Below are 11,043 nucleotides of genomic sequence, written 5' to 3' on the forward strand. Positions count from 1 at the left end.
AGCCATTTAGATAGCTTTTCTTCAATCTCACGACCTAATACAGGGTCTGGGCCTACTTTAGGCTTTTTGCTCGCTGCTATTTTGCCCGACACATGATCATAAACGGTCGTTTTTGGCACCCATAAACCGGCAGGCTTCTCTTATTCCCATTTTTGTTGTTTTGTATGTCTTATATTCATCATCATTATCATCAACCGATAGACGTCCACTGCTGGACATGGGTCGCTTGTAGGGACTTCCACACGCCACGGTCTTGCGCCACCTGAATCCAGCGGCTCCCTGCGACTCGTCTGATGTCGTCCCCACCTAGTGGGGTCTTCCAACACTGCGTTGTCCGGATCGAGGTCGCCATTCCAACACCTTGGGACCCCAACGTCTATCGGTCTTCAGCTTCGCAACCCGTTGAGCTATGTCTTCGGTATCAGGGTCGGGGTAAACTAATAAAAATTATATGGACAACTATTGCGGGCGGATGTTGTCAATTAGTGCGGCACCAGCAAAGACATCACCGAGCTGAAGACCAGACCATTTGCGGGGTTGGGTGAGTGTAGGTTATAACTTATAAGTAATATACGTAGTCTATTATGATATTACATTTAACAACGACCAACCCACGCAGCTGCTGATAGCAAACCAGCAAGTGGAAAGCTGCAAAGCTTCAACATTTGGTAAGTGAGGGGTATAGATTCAAAAGCGCCTCTGTCCAGTTTTTTACCCAACACGTTTTTAGATTAATGGTAACACATTGCATGTTTGTCTGTGACCTCGCATAATTACATGCGTGCAAAGCCGTCTCTATCTCATACTAAATTCAATTTGAAATTCTCGGTGAGGTGCAAAAACGCCAAAAGTGTAATGAAACGAGGTGTAACCTCGATGTCTGAGTTTGAAGTTAGCGACGTACCACCGTTACAAGTGAATGTGTCTGCCTTAAAATTTATCGACGTGAATAAATTGTTATGCAAACACTTCGGTGATAATTGGAAAACAGAACTTGGTTCTAGCCAGCTAAAATTTTACAAAAATGTTTTGGACGAAACTACTCCTGGTGAAGGCGAAAATGAAGAACCCTGTGAATATATGGAAGAAATTGGAATTTGTGTTTAATTTTTAAGGAAGACAATGTATTTATTTTAGAAGGATAATTGTAGAGCATTTGAATATTTTATATTACTTAAATAATACTTTTATTAAAATTTTAGACTTGTTGGTTTGTCCTTCAATCACGTCGCAACAGTGCAACGGATTGATGTGATTTTTTGCATGGGTATAGATAAAGACCTGGAGAGTGACATATGCTACTTTTTATCCCGGAAAATCAAAGAGTTCCCACGGGATTTTTAAAAACCTAATTCCACGCTGACGAAAGTCGCGGGCGTCAGCTAGTATCGAAATAATTTCGAAATTCAGTACCGTTAACGCCACAGGAACCGACTTTATAAGTATTCGATTGGAAGACAGCTTCACAGGAAGTCTTCAAGCCTGTCGGGAGCTGGCATTTCCGATTCAAGCATTGCAAACGTTACATTTTAAAGCGTTCTAAAAGGCCTGGAAACGTTTTGACTGAGGGACATCTACACTAAAAAACAGATGATGGAGTTTTGAAAAACGTTTGTCAAAGGAATAAAACAACATCCTTGATAAATCCAAGAATGATTAATACTTCCAATAACATAACAGATAGTAAGAAAAAAGATTTATTAACATTTCTTGGAAGTCATTGGGGAGATGATTGACAGCAAAATGGAGACTTGACATTCTTTGTAGCGTTACTAGAAAGTAACAACCAAGATGAAGCTGACGAAAGAGACGGAACTACAGCACATTTTATACCACCAAAAATGCTTTACTATGTGGGGGAATATGGAAAGCGGGAGTTCAATCAGCAAAGAAACATATGGCTATGATGAAATGTGAATAAAGATAACAGACATCACACACATGATACACACACATCACACAATGACAGCTTGTTCCGGCGCTTCTTTTGCTTGTTCTCAGGTGGAAGAGGCGCCGGAATAGCCAGCTATTAGTTTTAAGATGTGATGTGTGGCACAGTTTTGTAAATAAACGTCTTTTCTTTCTTTCTTTTCTTTCTATGATGCTTGCTCTATTCACATCCATTGTTCGAGTTATTTTTATTGGAGATAAATACAACACTACCTTAGAACAGGAACATCACTAGTCCATGGTCATCTTACTACGTCCATATTATATTGTCTGTGATCTGTCATTTTACTTTTTCCATCACTTGCCATTTGTTGAGTTTGTAAAATCGTATCATGAATATGTGGCGGCATAATAATGCCGTCCCTTTTCGCTGTGGTCGGTAGAGCGGTTGTGCTCTGTGTACCCAGCGAAAAGGGACTTGGCATTTCAGAGTTTGTGAGTCTGTGGACACAAACTCTAGGCCACGAAGAATGTATTACTAATGAAGCATAGAAGCGAAAACCGGTGAATAAACCTTCACAAAATGAGTGCAACGTTCAGGAACAGGAGCTACTAACTACTGTATCTCAGCAGTTTCAAAACAATACATTTAAAAGTTCACTTCATCTGGAAGACGCCGACCGTAACTTTTGTTTTTTAGAAAATTGCTGAAGAATGTAAACAGCAATATATTTGCGTTACATACGATCTCAACATATAACACTTAGTTATGTCTTTGTTGCCACATTTAAAACAGATTCCGGAAGAAGATAAGCTTAAAATTGTTAGTGTGCTTAATCTTAAGGGGAAGAGGCTGAGGTTGTGTGTAACCACCTTATAGTCACACCTGAATCCAAGACCTTGAGATGAAATATCCGAACTCTGCTTTCCCAGAGTTTTGGGTTAGGCAAGCAGGACTCATTAAGCAGGTAACGTGCCATAGTAATAGTATAATGAAGATGGAAGGCTATTTTTGTACCTAACAACTTACGACTGTTTTAATGATGCTCAAGCGGAGTTGTTGATGGTCTTAAAAATTATAAACCACGTACAGTACAGCATTTAATTCAGGATTTTTTACCCAATCTTTCCAACACTCTCGACCCTACCCTACTCTGGCACGCCAAACCACTTGGCCACATCAATTATCTCCGGCCTATCATTCTACGGCGGCGGTGTCGCAACCTCAATCTTCTCTGAGCGAACAAGCTGTGCTTCCACAATCTGTCTTCCACGGTCTGATACTCAACAGAGTATTCAATCGGACAATGGATCCCTCATTGAACAAAATATTTAATATATAATTTTTAACTATTTTTTCAGTGGTCATTCATTAAATTTTTATTGAATAACTTTTGTATTTTGTATTAATATACAAATACCAACTCATATGCTATAATAGCCTAGTGGTTAGGACGTTAGAAAGCAGCTTATTTTGAAGCATTTTCGATGAGAAATATTACAAGCGGCTTCAGCAAGCCCGGTATTTGGCCACTTGAAAGGTTGGTTTTTTCCGATGCAGACTTCAACGCGGCGAATGTGACAGATCGTCCCGAAACCTCTGCCATCACCGCGCCAGAAGGACATCCACTTTACTTCCCTCCAGATCCCGCTGAAGACAGCACCATTTCGAAATCTACCACACCACTACCATCACCAGAAATGATAAGACCATTCTCCCAAAGGCAACTATATGAAAACAAACTGGCAGAGGAAGGCAAGGAAAATCAAGAATCTATACAGATACGCCAAAGAAAGATTGGAATTATTCGAAGAAGAAAAAAGAAAGAAGCGAGCTAAAGAGATCCAGATATGGCTCGTTGTCATTGCCTGAGGAAGACCAACAGAATCAGTGTTTTCAGAGGTCTGAATTTGAAACCAAGTATTTCTCTTATAAATAATTCCAACCAAATATTTCTCAGTAATGGCTAGGACTCAACAACTTTGTGATGCGTTCAGAAGAACTATCAAACGTATGGTTCATCGCCATCTACCTTAAGGAAGTTTTAAGTGATTTGTAGCTACACAACGCATATTGTATCAGATTTTTTATAATGTCTTTCGAAGAATTCATTGAATATATGTACGTGATACAGAAAATCCAATAGAGGTTTTTGATGAAAATGAGTTGAAAATAAGATTTCACTTCACCAAAAATATTGTGGCGGAGTTTTCGTTACCGCTATTATTCCAAAATAGTAAGTACTAACTATAATAATCGTGGATTGCCAATTTCACCGATAATTCAAGTGCTAGTAGCTTTGCGATTTTACGCAACCGGAAATTTTCAAGTAAGTGGTTCATGAATAAGATTGTATGCAGGGTATTGATAAAACTTACGTACTTTATTTAATAATTATTATTATTATTAATATTGTTTGCAGATCGTTTGTGGAGACTTGCACAAAATAAGTCAATCCGTCATATCAAATATTGTAGCTAATATTTTTAACCCTTTAGCTTTAAAAATAGGACGCTGAAGAACCAGTTAGGCAGAAACCCTGCAGCGCGCCCCTTCGGCAAAGACATCAAGTTTACGCCGCAGGAGGACCACGAATACCACTTCGTTCGGCGGTACCTCACCGCCCTGGAGAAGACGGAGGGGATCTCCTGGTTCTCCTAATCACTGCCGTCGGAGAGAAGCCTGAAGATCGCAACCGCGGTCTTCCAGTCGACACGGAGCCGGCAGACATTGAAGATGAACTCCGCCAGCTGAGGTTCGATCAGAAATATGCACGCCAGATCAAGGCGAGGAAAGGAAGACCAGGTTGAAGACTTCACCACCCTTCGACGCACACCAGACCTGATAGCAACAGTCTACGAGGTGACAGAACAGCTTTGCATGTCGAGAGGCCTGGAGGGGGAAAAAGCGACCTTCTCAGTGCCATAAATGCTAGGTTATTCGACACGCTTCAGTAAATTGCCATGTGGCAGGCCTGTGTAATCTGTAGCCTGGAGCACAGCGCCAGAGACAGCCCGAGACCCAGAGAGGAGCCAGCAAGCTGAGCAAACTGTGGAGGCGGTCACCCTGCAAACCACGTGGGCTGTTCCGTGTTCCGCAAGGAGGCGCGGAACAGACGCGCGGGCACCGTCGCGACTAGTCTTAAGACCAGCGGCGCGCACCGAAACCGCAGACACGGGGAAAACTCAGGGTTCCAGGATAAGGACTTCAGCAAATGATTCGATGCCCCGAGAGAGGCCTCTCAGAATACAAATTACGTGTACATATAACTTGTAGTAAATATAAAATTTATGCCGCGAATGGTAGCGAAATACAGACTTATGGAACAAAGACCCTAGTGTTAAACTTAAGATTGCGTCGTGCCTTTCGTGATAGCCGATGTAAAACAACCTATTTTAGGAGCGGATTATTTGTCTAAGCAAATGATTGAAATTTTTTAGGATTTATACAAAGCCGCAACAGCAGCATCTTTCTCGTCTCGCCTTTCAGACAATATATTTAAATGAAAAAAGCCAAATGTGGAGTTAAATTTCCAGTGACGGCTACATCTTAAATTTCAAAATTTACCAGGGCAAGAACAATGACACAGACGCTTCCTTAAAATCGAAGACAGAAAAGCTTGTCATGAATCTAATGCAGCCATATCTATATAAGGGCCACGAAATAGGCTACTTGACTCATATCTAATTTCGTCCAATAAATGATTATTTATTATAGTATTTTGCTTAAGACAACGAAATATATCAATAACAATTATTAAAAACGCAGGATGGATATATAAATCCAATTAAAAAAAATACAGTTTTTATTTTTATTTGAAACGCAGAAAACGCTGTCAGCCATGATGTGACGTCATTAAATATGTAAACAAAGAAATGTCATCCCGATGTGACGCAGGGACTAACGTAGTATCCATATATATAAAATTTAGAGTCGTGACTAACTTATTATATCAACGCACAGCCTAAACATCTAAACAGCTGATCCTAGATACATGAAATTTGGTGGGTGTGTTCTTTGTAGGTAAAGAGAAGGTATCCACTAGGAAAGGATTTTTTGAAATTCCACCTCTGAGTGGGTTAAATGGAGGTTTGAAATTTATGAAGTCCACGCGGGCGAAGTCACGAGCATAAGCTAGTTTTTATATATTTCTAAAAACTCATAGTAAACGTAAAAAAATATCGTTTTCTCTTTATAAATTGAATAAGTTATCAAGTAAGACTTACAACAAAGTGATCTTTGCAAAAATAAATTTGGGTTGAAATGAAATGAAAATGAAATGAAATGAAATAATTTTTATTTGCTAAATATGGGTAGTTTACAAAGGTCTTAATATATTACTTATAATCTAAATAGTCCCCGCATATTTACTGATACTTCAGCATGCAAATATTAATAATAATATATCTACACCTAAAGGTAATTTGTACAATGACAAACGATGTAGGGTATATTATTCAAACTTATTTTATAAAATTACAACTAATTAATTATACATCTTAAATTATCACTATGACTTCCATGGTATATAATTGAGGTAATCTGATACAGAGTAGAACGATTCATCGCACAACCATTGAAAGAGCTTCCTTTTAAAATGTGTCGTCGGTAGCTTTTTTAAGTTTGTACAGTACGCGCGGCGAGAGTTTGGCTTTGACCGTTATTGCGCAGAAATCAGAAATTGGGTATCAACGGGCAATTAGTGGGGTGCGGGGCGGGTGTGTAGGCGCACGCGGTGCTCTGATTGGCGCTCCACTGCTCCAGTCGTTCCCTGCCTCTCGCATCGATACGACGTACCGCGCACTCGTGTTGTACAATCACGTTCACAAGTGAATTGCTATTTTCGTTAATTGTTTATTGTTGTCGATTGTTATTATTTGTTGAGTTTGTTTGTTTAAGTTTGTCAGTTAAGTTTTTTTTGTTAAATATTAAAAAGTGATTTGAAAATGCGTAAAAAAAACATTGTTTTAAAAAGGCAAGCACGGAAAATGATATATGACGTGAATTGCTTTTTAAAGAAAGAAGCTGACGAATGTGTCGATTCATTGAAGCAAATTCGAAGTCAGATTGAGGAAGTTGCTTCTTTACTCAGTCAGTCGGAGAATAACCAAACTATACAGACTATGCAGGTAATGAAAACGGAAACTGTTTCTAAATTAAATTGTGTAGTCAGTAAATTAGCTAAAATTCAAAAACGGACATCGGAGGCCACTAAGACTTCAATTGGAACTGTAAAAAATGTCTCTGTAAACTTTAAAAGGAAATAAACATTTTATATAAGTAAAATAACTATCAATAGTTTTAATAAATGAAGAAGTTTATCTATTTCGTATTATTTTCTAGCATTATTACCACTGTACATGAATTTTGACCCACTCAAATATCCAACCTGGTACATAAAAAAGGAAAAGTATTGTGTGCGTGACAGTACCCATGCGCAGTAATCCCCTCCACCCGAAGGTCAAAGCCAAACTCTCGCCGCGCGATCTGTATCTAATTTATTATAAATTTTAATGCTCATTGCGTAAGCCGATTTTTGAGTTTGCCTAAGATTATATTGTGGCATTATTAGCCTATCTTGATTCCTTGTTATACTATTTTGGTTTACATCGGATTTTTTGACAAAATACTCCAAATTCCTATGTACGAACCTATGATGAAGTCCTATGATGAAGTCGTTAGTCATATAGGATCCCTTTAAGCAAGTCTTCGCGTGTTACGTATATTTATTTCACTGGGCACTCTAATCCACAACTTTCCTGTGGTCTTTATCGATGCGTTTTTTACATTCTCGGATGATACAATAACGATAATTACTATATTTTTCATGTAAACTAGTATAATAGAAGTCATGTTTATTAACTTTGGGAGGTTATGCTGTTGTTTACAAATGCATGACGTCAGAGCACAGATAATCTATCGGCCAAACATGGCCGACAGTGTTTTCACCTGTCTAAGAAAAATATATTTTTAAATTAAAGTTTTATGGTTTTTAGGGCGCAAAAAAATATAGTGTTAATTTTTTTGATATAATAGGACAAATATTAACCATTTAAGACCAACTTTAAAAAAGTGTCAAGTAGCCCATTTATATGGATAATTACTTTAATAGCGTGGCGCTATCCGGAAAACTTTTAATTTGCAGGACGCATGTCGCACACTACTGGTACTTTAAGAAAAGATAGGAAAGACAATCCGAAAAAGTTGTGAGGAAAGTACTTAAAAAAGATGAACATGTGTGGATGAGAAAAGGTAAAGTGTAGGTATGTCTTGGCCTGGAGAGAGAAACGAATTGTAACTATGATCACTACGCAACACCACCCTCGGTTAATTGTAACTAGAAATCGATTTGGCAAGCTTTTGAAAAAGCCCAAAGAGGTCGCTGAATATAATTAAGCCTATGTCACTCAGGAATAATGTAGCTTTCTATTGGTGAAAGAATTTTCAAAATCGGTTCAGTAGTGTCAATTTGGGGGTTGGCGACCATTCGTTACTTTGCGACCGTTTTAAGCTAATACTGCAGCAATACTTAAATAATAAGCATTATATCCTTCTCTTTCACACGAACTTCAGCTAGCGCAAAGTAAGATAATACTATTCCTTGGGTTTCTTAAAATTGGCAGGATAACATTAAACGTGTGGCGACAGGCTTTCCTTCATTTCGTTACCAATGCCAGCCGTGTGTGCACGCTCGCAAAATAAGAAAAAAATTAGTAAACACATGCTGTTTTCGAAGTGAGTATTTTCCTTACTTTTCTACTTTTGCGGGTCATGATAGTTTTTACAATGCCTATAGTGCTTGGTTGATACGTTTTTGCATTTATTTAGTGAAGAATATAATTAAATATCTAAAAAACACGGTGGTCGCATACTCATACATGGATTTTGTAGATATTTTATTTTGCAGCCGGGTGGTCGATTTACATCCATCTTGAGTCATAAATAATTTGTCTTTTTCTTACACTTAATACAATTAAAGTATTTATTACGAATATATAATTAATATTGTAGCGTGACGAGAGCACTACTGTTAGTTTGCGGCCGCCAAAACATACTTAAATCTTTACATTTTTGTGTTGATGTGGTCGCAATCTGACTATCTCAAATTAAGATTTTGTTTTACGACCACCTAATCATTATAGGCGCGTTTGGATGCCGTATCTAGTTGGATAAGGTCAATATGCGGCCACCATTGGAATACTTGAAATGTAAAGAATTTTTTCAATAATAAAATAAACCACGTGTTATTTTGAAGAGATATAAATAAAGTAAAGCAATTTTACTACTTTACAGATGTCGAATGCATCAAAAAAGAAAAAAACTGCTAACTATCCACCAAAAAATCTGGAACTGGCACTTAAAGAAATTAGAGAGGATAAGAAAGGAATTAGCGAAACCTCTAGAAAATATGGGATTCCTAGGACTACCATCCAAGACAGGCTTATCGGGAAAAGGGCTGATGAGTTAAAAAACCGAGGACCAGAACCTATCCTAGGCTCAACTGGTGAAAAAGAAGTTGTACAGTGGATCATAAACTTAGCAAAATGTGGGTTTCCCCTAAAAAAACAGGAACTCTTGGACACTGTTCAAAAAATATTGAAAGATAATAAAAAAAACCCGTTTAAAGATGATCGCCCTGGCCAGACATGGTATAGTAGTTTTTTAAAAAGGAATCTGGAAATATCCCTGCGATCAGCAGAAAGTATTAACAAAGCTCGAGCAAGGGTCACCGAAGAGTCCATCAGATTGTGGTTCCGAGAGCTAGAAAACTTTCTGATGCAAGAAGGGCAACTAGAATTGCTTCAACAGCTTAATAGAATATTCAACGCTGTTTTAAATTGTTAATTGCCGAAGTCTTAACCAAAAAAGACTCTCATATCTTTACACCAAAAGCGCGAGGCAGGCCTGCAAATGACAATGATGAATCACCTCCAGCGATACTCGATTGTCGACCACATAAAGGTTGCCAACGTTCACAATTAATTTAATAACTAAAATAGTAAATTTACTCTCAATGAGCAATGAGCAATTTATAAAGAATTTATACTATGTACAGAAGAATAACTAAAAGGTCGCCCTTTGGTATTAGGTTGTAAAAAAGGAGGCAGCTCAGCTTACCTCTGATTGTAATTATTGTTGAAACACTTGTTAGGACTTAGGGCCGAATTGATCACGGAATTGATGTTAATATGCATATAAACAGTAAGCACATGTAAATTTTGACAATTATTTATCAAAAGCACAGAGCAGTGGGTCTCAAAGAGAATATAATCACTACGTCAGTATAATATTGTAGTCTTTGACTACGTGCGTCTGCCTGTCTGTGAGACCCACAGGCTTAGAATTTTTTCGCTACAAAGATTAAAGAACGCCCAGAGAGATCAGAAATGAGAATGTAGACCACCGACAAAAGATGTAGACTTTAAAAATAGATCACAGACCATATATAGATTGTTTTGGGAATGTTCATTTGTTGTACTGAGGTCGTAGACTGAGTAAAACATCTAGACAAAGGAACGTTTGCTTTCTCATTCACACTAAAAAGAGAGCACAGATAAAGTTATCAATATGATAAACAGAGACGCAGCTAACCTATTTTTTGTCTCTTATCATGTAACCGATTTTTTTCAAGGAATACAACTTTAGTTGCAAAACAAACTGAGAATTCGGGCGTCATTGTATTTCTCATTAGTTATTTACTTGTTTTCATATAAAAAACGCTTAATACAAATATTGACTACTTAACAATGGTAATTGTCGTGTTATTCATCGTTACGTCGCGCTATCGCTATCTCAGACGCGGTTACACAGTACTTTCGTCTAGCCTTTTTACTCAGTTTACGACTGCGGTATAAATAAGAATAGTACCAACCTTTAAATATATACAAATAACGTATAGCAATCGTCGGCGAACACCACAGCTGATGGCTTGCGTGCTAATCGGAACGCTCTAAATGAGACAGTTTCTAGCCAACGTTCGACAACATTTTCATAGACGACGCTTAAATACTAACACCACTAAAAACGAAAAATAATACCTGTACCTATATGATCTATGCTTTAATGTTTAGGTCGTGTCAATCAATGAAATAGATGAAGAGTAAGAGCTAGCGTGCACTGTAGTTATCCTTATGTTTCTTGGCCACAAAAGC

At 38.0% G+C, this 11,043-nt stretch overlaps 1 long non-coding RNA gene across 1 annotated transcript in view; it reads right to left on the reverse strand.

The window, feature by feature from the left end:
- LOC138403942 (uncharacterized) overlaps window positions 1–10,942 on the reverse strand; it is a 36,018-nt gene extending 25,076 nt beyond the window's left edge. Inside the window, exon 1 of the long non-coding RNA XR_011238062.1 lies at window positions 10,010–10,942. This is a non-coding gene — a long non-coding RNA (uncharacterized lncRNA). The remainder of the gene's footprint in view (window positions 1–10,009) is intronic.
- Between the last annotated feature and the right edge of the window lie 101 nt (window positions 10,943–11,043).

This window comes from Maniola hyperantus, chromosome 22, assembly GCF_902806685.2.
Source record: "Maniola hyperantus chromosome 22, iAphHyp1.2, whole genome shotgun sequence".
Taxonomy (NCBI): Eukaryota; Metazoa; Arthropoda; class Insecta; order Lepidoptera; family Nymphalidae; genus Maniola; species Maniola hyperantus.